This window comes from Phasianus colchicus, chromosome 1 (assembly GCF_987193195.1).
Source record: "Phasianus colchicus chromosome 1, bPhaCol1.hap1.1, whole genome shotgun sequence".
Taxonomy (NCBI): domain Eukaryota; kingdom Metazoa; phylum Chordata; class Aves; order Galliformes; family Phasianidae; genus Phasianus; species Phasianus colchicus.
The window spans coordinates 132,528,696-132,543,238 of record NC_143436.1 but is presented as its reverse complement, the minus strand read 5'-3'; the positions used below and the strand labels follow the sequence as shown (position 1 = coordinate 132,543,238).

Below are 14,543 nucleotides of genomic sequence, written 5' to 3'. Positions count from 1 at the left end.
ATGTGTATAGGAGAATGCAAATTTTTGCAGCATATCATTGGCTGGGGTAAGACTCCTCTTGCCTCTGGAAATGGGAAATCTGGCAAGTAAAGACAGAACAAATTATGTGCTGAGAACAACCTGAGCATGTATGCAAAGAGTAAGAAATATATTAGCCATATTTCTTTATGTGAAGCACTGAATGCCAAGCAGTGGGAGTACCTGTTTCATTCTTGAATTGGTAAATAGGTAACTATCTTGCCTTTCCCCAGCTGTGTACCAAAGTGAGTCCTCAAAAGAAAGACTTATGTGAAGAACAATTGTGTTTATGGCTTCCATTTGCTTGGATACTCAGTTCAAAAGCAATAGGGACAATGGCGAAGATGCTTGCAGTTTCTCTTTTGCTTATTTGAATTATCTTTTACCTAGTATTTCGTGGTGCTAGAAGTGAATGTGAAATATTAATTAAAATGGCATTTGATAGGAATTGCTCCAGGTAGGAAGATGGAAAAAGTAATAGAAACAACCAGTTGTTCTTGGAGGATGATTATGATGGCACAGGCAAAACATGAGTAGATTTTATCCATTGGCACCAAGATGAAAAAATGCAACAAAAAGTCAATTAAAGGAATGCAAATTGTATCTCTTTGATAGTCAGTGTTCTTAATGGGATAGTCAGTAACACTATAATGTTGGAATATTTCTTGGTTAAAACTGAAAAATGATAGTATAGCTGTAAGGGAAAGACAGTAAATAGAATAACGATGAATGAAAATAAAAAGCATTTTATAGTTTTAAGAATTCAAGTCTGCTTAAAGCTTGTATTTAAATTGAATGGAAATGTATAGAACTGTAGAAGTGGTCCTAGTTTGTGGACAGTAGATCTCACTGGAAATGAACGTGAACTAGCTAAGCACTTTTGAACTTCACTTCAATTGTCAAATCTAATTATTGATGAAGGAGCTTAATGTTAGGCACATAAATAAAGCAAACTTTTGTCCACAGGCTCAACTTGTACTCATTTTCTTCAGAGTTTATTGAAACTTAGATGAGAGAAATGAGCTCTGAGTCTCAAACTTATCATGAATATGGGAAATTATGTTCATAGATCTACAAGTTATGGTACTGAAAGATGACTTGTCTCTTCAGTGACAGAACTGCTCTGTGGAGCTACTCATCCTTACTCATCCTACAATTTCAACTGCTTGACTACAGTATGCCCCATAGTGCTATACTGGGGGAGGAAAAAAAAAAGACAAAAAAAGCCCACATGGTATTTGGAACTAAAAATAAAAATTTTCATTTATTTTTATCTAAAGCACTGTTTCATATAGCCTGTGAAACAGTGGATCATGGATACGCAAACAGCTGAACAGAAACAGTAGCTGATAATTACCTGCATCAGCAGAAGAGGAAGGAAGTGACCATCTTCAGTCTGATTCTTATCATGTATCTGAACTCTCAAAGGGAGAGGAATTCTATACGGAATTTAGAACAGTATTCAGGGAATGGGAAAAAAAAAAAAAAAAGAGAAACTATGTATAGACCTTCCTCTATATTTCTCAGCAGGACAGGAACTTTTTGCTTTTCTCCCCTAAATTGTTATTAAAAGTTGAGCTATTCTGTCAGAGTAACTCAGCACGTTGGTAGTTGATTGAGCAAAAAAAAAAAAAAAAAAAGATGATTACATTGATTTCCATCTCCTCTATTTCAAGAGTGAGATCATCAACATGTACAAGGAGGACTTCCCTGCTGTGTATGTACTTCCAAACTTAGCCCTTGGCTCTATCACTTTTTTCTTAATCTGCAGTACTTCTGAGGGAAAATCATGGGGAGCTTCTCCAGAGGTCTAACTCTGCAGGTGTATTTTCTTATCAATTTTCATCAGTACTTTTAATCCTGTGGGTGAAACCTAGGAAGTAAAATCATTTTCCTTAAGGCTATCCATTCAGTGTATGTTTGATTGAATGTTCAAGTCAGTTTTGTAGAGCAGACCTTTAAAGTTGCCAGTTATTTTGCTGTAATAACAATTAGACTTGGGTATGGATATTAATATATCACTATTTCTTTAATTGTCAGGAAAAGGATAGTTGATCCCAGACACTTAACTACAGCAAAATCACAGATAAATTGTACCTGAATGCTTATGTCCCTGACATAAAAGAAATCTTAGAGTGAGATCAGAAGTGCCGCAAGGGGAATAAATGTTAGGGATCACTTTAAAAAGGCTTGCAATCAAGGTAATGTTCTCTGTGCCAATGATGACATGGTCTGCAGGAATATACAGCTGACTCTGCTTTCTGGGGACTCAAAAGAGTATTTGCTGAGGGTTTACTCTGTTTTTCACAAAGGCCTCAACAGTGAGCAATTCTCCAGTTGCTTTCAAAAATAGCTTTTTAGAATCTCAAGTTCTCCAGGGGAAAAAAAAAAAACAACACAGAAAAACCAACTGATTGTAGCAAGTTAATGCAAGTGCTCTTCTACTAGAAACTCATAGTTTTTAATGTCTTTATGATGACAAAAGAAACTGTTTTTCTGAACAGATAGTGGACACTCTTATTTTGCCTGTGGCATGAAAGATTCCTCTGAGATGTTTGAATGTCCATTATAATTTTCGAGGTGGGTTTCTAACAGATAAAAGCCATCCACTGTTTAAATATCCCAACACCTGTCCTTATATATATATAAAATGTATTATATTTTATATACTATATATAATATATATATTTTAATATATTTATTAAAGAGTTTGGGCTGATTTGAAAGAAGCATAAACTGTTGATTGTTGTGAATGACACATGAATGTTTAAAGCCAATTCAGTCCTTCCCATGTTCATATTTTATCCCTTTATTTTGGTTTTCATCTCTTTTTAAAGTGAGTTACAGAAATCTGCTAGTTGTCATTTTGTATTATAATGTTGTTAGAGACAGAGATTTGTAGGATGCAATATTCATATCTATTGCGATCATTTACACTTTTTGGTATTTAAAAATACATCTGTAAATATAATGAATGTACTTCCACTGGTAATATGGATTTTCTAAGTCATGTTTTTAAACTTGAAAATTCATCTGAAATCTCCGTTTTCTTTTTTTCTCTATGCTTTATATTTTGAAACAAATGTATGAATTCAAGGTCACTCTATTTTTATACTTAATATCATTTTATTTAACACAGTATTATTTGGCACAATTCAAAATTATGTCCAGGAAGCATACGCTTTTAGATTAAAATTCACGCTCCAGTTCTTGTCAACAATCCAATTTTTGTCAACAACAGGAAGTGTTTTGGAAGTTGTTTCATAAAACTTAGATAGTAGCATTGCTCCCTGCAACTTTTTTTTTTTTTTTTTTTTCCTACAGAAGTAGGAACTGTTTGTGTGTAAAAGAAAAAGGAGAGAGACCATGTCAGTATACAAAGTGGGAATCGAATGCAAATGATGGGGAAAAGTAGTCCCTCATGAGTAGTTTTGTAGAACAGAAATGTAAACAAGCTCAGATTACACAGAGTATTCAATTTCAATAGGATGAAAATGTGTGTGTGCATACCAGTATTTTGGTTTATGTTTTTAACTGAGTAGCTACAGGAATCTGAAGCTGAAGCACAAGCTGGTGGTGAGGGAAGAAGCTTGATTTTTAGCAACTGGAACCTCATTTTAATGCTGCTGTAGAGAAAGTATGTTGAAGAAACATTATGAGAAACAAACTTAGCAACTGTATGTAGCTGTTGATAAGACTGTTAATTGCTTATCTGCTGGATATATGCCCATCTCTTTGGTCTCAGGTAATCTGAAGATGTAATTCTTAGATTTTTTCTTGCTTGTGTTTCATTATTTCATTCTTATTTCATTCTTTTGTGTCTGCCCTCTTACCTATGTCAGATATCTTTATGGATGCTTCCTTTTGTTCAGTGCTGAAAAAAAAAAAAAAAAAAAAAAAAAAAAAAGTAGCTTTATTAAGTGCTGTAGAATAAAGACAGTCCTTACTCTCTTTTGTCCCCTAATGTGTTGATAGAATTCTTTGAACATCAGAGTTCTCATATGCTCATTTTATTTCTCCACTAGGCATGACAGGTATTTAAAAGAATGTTCTTGAAATGGAGACTAGTCTAAAATAATTTCCAGAGCTTATAATGAAGTCTGAATTTCTTGCACATTTTTAGACTCTATTTATATGAGAATTAAAAGTAATTATTAGAGCATCTACAACTATAGAAACTTTAACCTGGTGAATCTTTCCATACTAAGGCAAAGCTAATTTAAACCCAAATTTAATCAATTATTCACCATCTTGTGCATCTCCTTCTATATAATGTTATTCTTTTTGCCTCTCAAAGATTATGCTAAACAGTATTTGAGCGCAGGCATGATATCCTGGTGTTCATTATTAACCTAGGGTGTCATTTTCTAATGTATCCCTCTGTCTTGGCTGATCTGTTTGTACAGCACTTGTGTTTGGAGAAAATTCCTGTTACTTTTGAGAGGTAAGTTTCCTAGCTAGTGATTTCACGTAATCTCTAGAATAAAGGAATGCCTCAAGATGTTTGTATCTTTTCCTGCAGATTTAACAAGCCTGGTTTTTAAAGCAGAACTAAAGTTCTACTTTAAAGTTTAGTTTTAATGGTTTTGTTCACTTAGGAGAACTACAGTACTAATGGTAAACTTAAGTATTTTGCTAGATTATAATCGGGTTACTATACTTATTTCTTAAGCATATTCATATACTATCATCAAGCTTGGAGCACTGCAGTTAAAAGGATATGAATTATGGGAGACTATAAAGCTGCATGAATTTTTGCTGATAAATCAAAATCACAGACTCATTTTTGTTGATTTAAGCTCAGTCAATGCATGGATATGGAAATGGATGTGGAAGGTAGGTACAGTAAACTGAAATAAATCTGTTTATGCCTTACCTTCCATCATGGAGTTTGTTTGAGGCTAATCCAGTCTCAAAAATAATACTTAGAATGGAAAGGAGGAAGCTGAAGGGAAAAAATGAGCAATGGATATAAATATATGTTTGTTCTGTATTATTTTTATCTATCACCTTCTACTTTTGGTCTTCTCTAATGCCCTAAAGTGATGGAGCAGTGTCATTGGCTGCCCAGAAGCTGTGGAGTCTCCTCTGTGGAGATCCCTAGCAGCTGCCTGGATGTGGGCCTGGGCACCCTGCTCTGGGTGGCCCTATTTGTGCAGGGGTTGGACCAGATGGACACAGAGGGCCTTGCCAATTTAAGCTATTCTAGGATTCTTTCCACATAACTTACAATGAATAAAACTCAGAAGAGCCTATATTTTTTTCCTCCTGTATGAGAGCTTGTTATCTAATTAGATATAATTTCCTTTTTTGCCTCATTGCTGAGAAATAAGGCTTGGAGAATTATATATCATTTCCTTCCAAGTCCATTGACTCTTGAGTACTCAAAGACATGCCTTTTCTAGTACAAATAAGGTATTTCTGCTGAGTGACTGACTACACAGAACATAAAAATTTTAAAAAGTAAGTTTCTGCAATTAGGAAAGTCTACAGGGTTCTGAAGATGTTTGTATCCAAAGATCTCCACACTTTTGCTAACGTCATACATTTTTCTCCTTATAAATCACTGTAATCTTCATTCATTACTTTCTTGACATGGGGAAGAGACTTTAATGTGGCCAAAACTGGTGACAGTTACAAGGTTCTGTATATGTTTTCATAGTTTTTTCCTCAAAGGAGTTGTGAGATTTTTAAACCAAAGAAACTACTGCCTCCCTTTCTGACTGTTTCTCGTGCTCACCGAGAAGCTGTGTGTTTTGAACTTACCTAGGAAACTGTGTTCCTTGGAAGACTTGGGAACAGATTCTTGCTGGTTCTGAGTTGCATTTGGCATGTTTTGCAAGGATAATAGGATTTTCAAAAATGCTTTAGGAACTTAGTCATGTACCTTTACCTGGGAGGTGTTAAATACATAGCTAGAGTAATCCACTGTAATTCTCATACATGTGATTTGTGAAGGACTATGTTCACAAAGGTAGGAAGGTATCAAGCTCTTCCCTGCAGTGGCCAAATACCAAAAAATCTTGATGGTTCTTAAATACTTATATCAGCCTGAGTTCCACTGATATTTTCCTTACATAGATAATGCATACTCAATATAGGTAAGAATAGAAATTTGGATGAAATCTGGAGAATACTTCATATTTCATGTAAGAATTCTTCCACAGAAATGCTTGTCGTGAAAAATGATATTGTAGTAATAGGGTTGTTGCACCTGTTGTGATTTGAGGTTTAGTAAAACGTGATTTAAAGGAAGGAAATTAGGTCAGCTGTTAAAGAGAAAATATATTTAGTAAAATGGAAAAGCTCTTGGTCATGCAAGTGCTTTATCATGTTTGACATAAGTGCAGTGAATATCAAGCTGCCATCTAATCCACTTCTGAATTAATATCCTTCTATGAAGCCAAAACTTCTTGTGAAGACTGTTTGGGAGAATCAGAACAAATGTGATGCATCATAGTGAACTGTAACATGAGGAAAGAAAAAAATGGTTGGAAACTATTTTGAGAACATTTTATAAGACAGTCATGTAATTTCAGACTTCCTGATCCTTATCCTTGAGAGAGATTTCTAAATATCTTTAGAACAAGAAGTAGTTTGGAAATGAAATTTCATTAATTCTGTTGAAATAAATAAAGCATAGGCTCAATGTTGGCATTGGTGTTATGTCTCAGTGCTGCTTATGTTCCTGCTAATCTCTGCAAGTGGTGATTATCTGTCACTCTTGTGACAGATAATCTTGTCTGTTGCACCTTTTTCTGATTCTGTTGTAAATACCAGTTGGCAAAAACAATATGTTAGATATAAGTTCTTTTCAACGGGCTTGAAGTTTTCAGTGTCCTTCTCAGACTAAGAAAAGGGCATGAGTGCCCAGGATTTTGTGCTCTTTTCTTTTTCTTTTTTTTCTTTTCTTTTTTTTTTTTTTTTCCTTTAGCAGTGTTGGTTACTGAATAAGAATAAATTAACTCTGTTTTCAGACCTCACCTCTCAAAATTATTTTTGAAAATAGCAGCTAGTAGACTCGGGATAGTTCATGTTTGGTAAGGTAACTGAGGCAAAGAAATAATGGCCATCTGCTTACATAGACTCCATACATCAGACTTGAGAGTTCAGTGCTTGCAAATTCCGGGTGCATATTTCATCAAGGTGAAGAATGAAAAGAGGCTCAGTATGACTTCTTTGTTACTTGAAGGGCCTGTAGTCTGAGGGTGAATCGCAAGGCAATCAGGAGTGTGAACTATAGAAAGGTATGGCCTTATCATTTTGATTTACAGAGGTTATTGTACAGTAATAAGGCAACTTTTTCTCTAATGATGTCAGTTACTTAATTTTCCTGCTTTTGGTGGTTGACAAATTGAGATCACCCAGGTATTGTTTGGTCTTTCCCACTGTAAATGGAAATTAAAAATTTCCTCTTGTTTTACTTTTCTGCTTCAGTCAAGATCTTCATTTCTCTGGGTGAAATTGTCACTTGATCACATGCTCACTAAACATCTGGCGATCTTTAAGGCAAAGCAGTTCCAATTTTCCTAAATTGGGCTTCATGCATTATGCAAACATTACTTCATTAGACATTGAGATGAGCTATCAAGCTATATTGTTTGGTCAAAATGATGTAGGCTTCTCATCTTGATGCTGGTTTGAAATCAGACAAACAATTTTGGATAAATTCAGTTCATGCAATCATTTTTGCTTGTGATTCAATTAAGGTATATGTAAAGATCTAGGTAAACACAGTTAATGATTTTGTCTCTGTTCCTGACTTATGCTGATACCTATACATAACATTTGAAATGGCATTAACAATAAAAGAGCTAAATTAGTCTCTCAGGAAGTGAATGGAATTATGCCAAACATAAATTTAATCCAAGTTCTAAAATATTCCACGTGGAAAGGCTCATAATAATGAGGTCCAAAGTAAACCCAAGTTTATTTTGGTAGTAGAACATGTTGGATCCTCACTGACTTCTGTCTTTTCATTTAATTTGCACTATTGGAAAAGGCAAAGACAAACACCAATACATTTCTACAGGGAATTTCTACTCTGTTGGATGGGCTGAATAAACATGACATACACTGCAGAGAAGGATCTGCCTGGTGCCTGAAGCTGTGTGCTTAATTCCACAGGGATACAGATTCTCACCTGATGTAAATGGCAGACTGCATCAACACAAATGGAAATGGGTCCATAAATGCTAGTCCACAGGCTGAAGCTTCTAGAATTTTAATTCGTCTAGTTACTTTTAATTCCAATTAAGCCATTAGGCACTGACTTAGTTTTTCATGCATAACACTGAAGTCTTTAATAAAATTCTTTTGTAGACCCTATTTAATAAAAAGCAAAACAAAAATAATAATGAGGAAATTGTCCAGTTGCAGTCACCTGAAAGCTACTAAATTTACCTTCATTATTTTTTCCACAATGTGTTCTCTAATTCTCTGGTATCTGAAATTGTATCTATGCAAATATGCCTGAGTATTTCTTTGCTGTCTGGATGATACCGTAAAAGTGATATAAACAAAGTGAAAGTAGAATGTAGAAAACCCAGGAGAACTCCTTACAAACATGAATGTAGATCTGTATTTTGGAACTCACCTAACTGGATTGTGGCACAGCTAGATTAATAAATTGCAAAGGGAAGGTGATTAAGGAATTACTTAGGAGTTGTTCTGGATTTCAAAATGTCTGCCTGAACTGGTAGTATTTGAATATTCTAGCTAGTGAGGACAAAGAAGGCGATGCATTGACTGGTCAGTTCGTGAACATTTTTCAGTTTAGCCCAGATTTATGCTCAGAACTTTTGCTGACATAGCAGTGTTTGGGACTGAGACTTCTTTCAAAATACATCACCAGAACAGTCAGCAGCTAAAATATGGAGTCAGTGTGATCTGTTAATAAAGCTGACTATGCTTGGAGAATCAGCAGTGGGGGTCCAACTGTTGAGTAGAAGTACCGTTACTGGCAGTCACATTTGCTAGCATTGCGCTGTATCATCTGTATTAAACTGCATAAAAAACTTGAGAGGGTATCTGAGAGGGTGGTGAGGCACTGGAACAGCGTCCTCAAGGAAGTGATCACAGCCCCAATCCTGTTAGTGTTCAAGATGTGTTTGGACTTACTGCTCTTAGATGCTTGGTTTGCCCCATGTGGAATCAGGAGTTAGACTTGATTCTTGCAGGTCCCTTCCAACTCAGGATATTCTACTATTCTGTGAACCCTATCAAGTAGGAAAAAATAAAAATAAAAATAGAAAAACCTTTGATTTACTTTTCAGACAAAAAACCTCCCTATTTTCTTAGTTTCCAATCCAAACTTGGAAATGCCTTTTCTGCTAATATGCCTTGCTCTGTATATATATGGAGGCTCTGACAGCATAGATAAGCATCTCTGAAATTTCAAACACTCCACGGATATGGAGTTACTAAGAGTCTTCATAAAACTGTTTAAATAAAATGACATACAATTCAGTGATCAGAACCTTCATTAAATTAAAATGTGACACATGTAAAAAATGTGTCAGTCTCTAAGTAAGTGATCTGATTTAAACTGAATATTGCATGGAAGCCAAAGTCAGTAACTTGGTTTGAAAGTGCTCCTTCATTATTTTTGTGTCTAATTGAACTTTGCATACTGATTTCCATTTTCATTCACACTCTGAAACCCTTCCATGGGTTAATTCACCAATTGCTTTTGTTTTGTATTTTTTGGAACGTGACCAAAATAAAGTCATTTTTATTTAGAAAACTATAGGCAATATTACAGTAGCTAGTAATTTGTTTCAGTTGATCTATCCTGAATTATAAAATTACAAGAAAATTTATATTTGTAAAATAGATGAGGATTATGCTAGAACTTCATTGAATGTCTATGTGGTATTTTTCTCTCTAAATACCAGTTTTCAGGTGAATATTTTGAAGATTCGATGTATGCCCCTTCCTAGTGGATAATTATCACAAAGCTTGCAGTTGTCAAGAGTGGTTGAGACAAAGTAGTTTGGCCATTTCTGAAAGGAAACCAGGAAGAAACATTTGTTTTTTCTCACTGAAAAATGAGCAACCCTCTCCTTGAGCTGTACTACCTCACACTCCTTAGAAAGGACATAAAATGTCAAGGCTTTGGAAAGGAGGAGGGAGAGAAAGATGTGTTTCCTGTATGTTGGGGATGCCTTCTGCTGTCACTGTGAAAATCTGCCTGCAAGTCTGTTTGCACATGCACCACAGAGAGAAAAAACTATTTTAGTATCTTAAATCCCTTGATTCCACCTGTGTTGCATATGTTTCATTCTGAAAGTGGGCCTGGAGAGCTTACATTTGAGCTACTACATCTGTTTGGAAAGAATGGCATTCTGTGCTGCTAGTGATTCTGCTGCACCAAGGCAACATGGAGGAGGGAATTCCCTGATGGCAGTGTACGTGGGATTGGAGATAGAGTCAGGTGCTGAAATGCACAAAGTAAATTGATTAGAACTGTCTGAGATGTGGCTATTTTGAACAAGGTAGAAGCTAGAATGAGAGACTGGCTGAGCGTAATGAGTAGGAATGGTCCGAAGAGTATTGAGAAATCAAAACTGAGGATAAAAAGAAAGAGCGGAGCAGGGCTGGGGGTGGAAGAGGGATACAGTAGGGAGAATGGATAGGAAAATCCATCAGAAGAGTCTTCAGGTGTCTCTAACATCAAAGAGGATTCTTGTTCTTCCTGATAGAGACAGGATTTGAATGCAGGACTTTATACCTCCTGGCTGGAGTGCTACTGAAGCTGAGTAATTAGCATGTTTTAAATTATTATTGCTTTCTATTCCAGTTATTTCCATAAGTACTTGGTATCCTTCTTATGAGGTTTGTTGCATATTCTCATAGATAATGGAAAATACATCTACTGAATAGGCATGGTATAAGCAAATCACTGTGATCAGTAAATTGGATGAGGAAAGTAATACAATCTATGTTTTGAAGGGAGAGGCTTACAGACAATGTATAATAATATAATAAATATATTTCCAGGTAACATATTATATGCTGTGACTGTGGAGAGGCAAAGAGTAACAGAAATCTTTCTGCTTTCTTTCTCTCTAAATATTCTGTTAGCCAAGGAAAACTGATTTAATAGAAAGGGTACCAGTTTAGGTAAAGATTCAGTGTATTTTGCTTGAAGTCATATGGTAAATTCTACATCTTGTTAGGAGAATACAAATGTTGCAGGTAAAGCTTCACAGATTTTTCTGGGTAAATTTATTTCCTGCTCACATGTTTACTTAAAACTAGTGCATTATGACATCAGCTTGTACTCTTTAATGTTACTCTTGTAAATGGTCAAACTCAGCCTACGGGTGCAGTCCTAAACTATTTCAGTATGAGAAATCCTGTAAAAAAGATTATAACAATGATTGATTCTAATACTAGCCATTATTTCTTGTTCCACTTTGAGTGGAACAAAGAAAGTTTTCCATCCAAAATAGATTGCTTACTCAACCTGTAGCTGAAAAGCAGGACCTGGAACATGGTCTGCTGCTTTTCCGATTATACTTTATAAAGCTTTTCAGCTGATCAGTGTTGTTTTTCCCTGCATCTCAATTTTACCCAACCTATTTTATTTTTTTTTTTCCTCTCAAAAATTTTGTGTATTTTTAGAAAGCCTCTGAAGTAAATATGACAATGTTGATATTTTGGGGTCTTGGGTTTTGTTTTGTACCACAGAGATATCTGTGGTAAATTTGCAGTCTCCTTCACTCATGGTTCCCTCTTTTTTTTCGTCTTCTTCTTTTTTTTTATTTCTTTTTTTAGCATGTCTTGTTTCAGTCTAGTGTTATTCATTATATTTTTGAGCTATTACATGTAAGCAACTGTTTATTTCCTCCTTTGCATTGATGACATGTTTTATTTTGTTTTGTTTTCCTTTCCTTTCTAGTCTCTGCTAATGGCTTTGAAGGCATATTTGGCTCTAAATACACAGAAAAGGTTGATGCAAAGAAATTATTGTGGTTGAAGAAAAGTTTTTAGATATGATAGCTGTCCTAAATTTTCAAGCCAGTGATTTCTCTTGATAAATACCTTCCCACAGACAAAATCTGTTAACACCAAAAACACCGATCAGTTCCCAAATTACAACTTCATACGATAAATTAACCTATTTCTTTAACGAGGAACCCAAATTCAAAGTGAGAACAAATGTTTTTAGATTTTGTCCTTGGCTGGGGAGGGCAGTGAAAGAACAAATTTCTAAGGTGAGACCATTCACTCCTCAACAAAAATCAAAATGCTATTTGATCAGGCTATTATAATTTGTATGCCATGCTAAGCTTGCTAAACAGGTTAACTGCTGAAAGCAGGAAGAGGGATCTGGTCGCTCAGAGGAATAGCTCCTCCTTTGCTCTTGATGTAGAATTTGAAATATTTTCTGAAGTTTGCAGGTTCTTTTGCAACTTGAGTGTTTGTTTTTTTTTTCTGATATGTTTCAACTGTGCTATACAGATGAATGGCTTAGATCCATATATTAATGCATTAAATGCATGGCAGGACGGCCCTTTCTGCCCCTTTTATGCTATAATTCCGTAAAGAACACAGACTCCAAGAGAGCCCTGCTGAAAGGATTTGTTCATTTGCCTGTAGATTCTGGAAGGAAATGACAGAATCACTTTGCACCTGCAATCTTCCATCTCTTGTGTTGTGATAAGCAATTTAGTGTTGCCAGTTATTCCCTTTATGGGCTGTGGCCATAAAATTTTGTCAGACCTTTTCTTCAGCAAAGAACCAGTGGGCACATTTAGACTATTCTTTTGCCAGGTATGCAAGACACAGTGCAATCTTTATAAGTCATTCAAACGAGGAGGGATATCTGCTGTTGTCCTACATGTTATGCAGGTAATGCTTCATAATGGAGCGAATAAAAGATGTACTGCAAAGGGAAGTGTTTCCATTTTTGTGGTTTTGCTAGATATGCCTTCAAGTTAAGGAGGTGTTTGCTTGCCTTGGTTACTCTGACACTCCCAGCTGGCTTTGTGACAGAAGAATATTTTTACACCATGTTCTTATAAACACTTTAAAGTTGTATTTACTTTAATTTATAGCTCACAGAAGCTGTCCTGACACTTGTTTTGCAGGCTGCAAAAATTCCAGTTGTTTGTTATGGCTGTATATTGATTGGCTAGGTCTTTGTTAGTGAACACTGAGTTGAAAATGTCTGTGTTTTTTGCAGTGCTAGCTACACAGGGAATACAGTCCCTGGCTGAGATTTCTTTGTACAAAAAGAATAAAAATACTCTGTTATGGGCAAAGAATAATGTAGTGCCTGAGAGGGAATGGTGAGTATGTAATGGCAGCAGCCAAAGCAAAGCTAGCAAAGGGGGAAAAAAGTTACCTCAATAATTATTAATCTTGAAAATTTTCTTAGGGAGCTGAATTGTAGACCAGACAAATGAATGGGTTTTATACAAACCTTAAAGCTGTGCTTGAATACACTTTCTTTATCTGGAGTAATAAAAACAAAAGTTATCTTGTATGTCACTGAACTGATTCATGGTTGTACAGCACGTCATGTAAGCTAGTGCTGTTCATTTATTCTTCTTTGGGCTTCTTACACCTAAACTCATTTTCCAGTTTTGTGGATTAGTTGACCAGATTTTTCAGTTTAGATCAGTCAGATGAAGTGAATAGCTTGTTCTCTTGCAGGTCTAGGGGAGAATCACATCATACACAGTATTGAATGTACAACTGCTTTTCCATATTTCTTACATTTCTTACATTACAGGAGAGCGTGAAATCTAGGCTGCCAAATCCTTTGTGCTGGATACAATAAATGAACAGAGAAAGAGATTATCTTGGCACAAAACAAGAGGTGAAGGGAAGCTGGAGAGAGAATTGATCACTATACTGAACTTCCACTTATACAGTCTGCTACTGGTAGAGGTGGAAAAAAAGCCACTGTCTGGCTAGTTGTGTTTTCTGTTGAGGGTTACTACTGCAAGGTGTTGACACTGTGTGGCTAAATGGAAATACGATTATACTTAACATAAGAGAAACATATAATGAGAACATTGTGTGGTAAGTGAATGGAAGAGCTACTGAAATCTGTTAATTGTAGCACATTAGAAAGGAAGGATTCTGCTCTCTATTTCTCTGATTTCTTTTCCCTAGGCAATTTAATTAACCTTTGCTCCATTTATTTCTTAATTTTACTCAATTTCTTTCTTACTCCTCTTTCCATCTTTTCTTCCATTTTTATATAGTTTTTCTGGTCATTACTTACCTTACTCCTTCCAGCAGAAGTGTGGCCCAGCTGGCTATGCTTCCATACCTATGCAAGATTTTGTTTCTTCTTTCTGTCCTTGTTCTGTCCTACCTAACAGTTCTTTAGGATATGAAACATAGAATGGCATGTCCTGATTTTGTCTGCGATAGAGTTAATTTTCTTCCTGGTAGCTGTCATGGCACTGTATTTTGGATTTAGGATGGGAATAATATTGATATCACACTGATGTTTCAGTAGTTGCTTAGCAGTGAGTGCACAGAGCCACAGCTTCTCATACTGT

The 14,543-nt window shown here is 35.7% G+C and overlaps 1 protein-coding gene across 2 annotated transcripts in view; it reads left to right on the top strand.

The window, feature by feature from the left end:
* The window catches only part of GABRG3 (gamma-aminobutyric acid type A receptor subunit gamma3), a 297,135-nt gene that overhangs the window by 19,091 nt on the left and 263,501 nt on the right, over nucleotides 1-14,543 (top strand). The window lies entirely within an intron of this gene.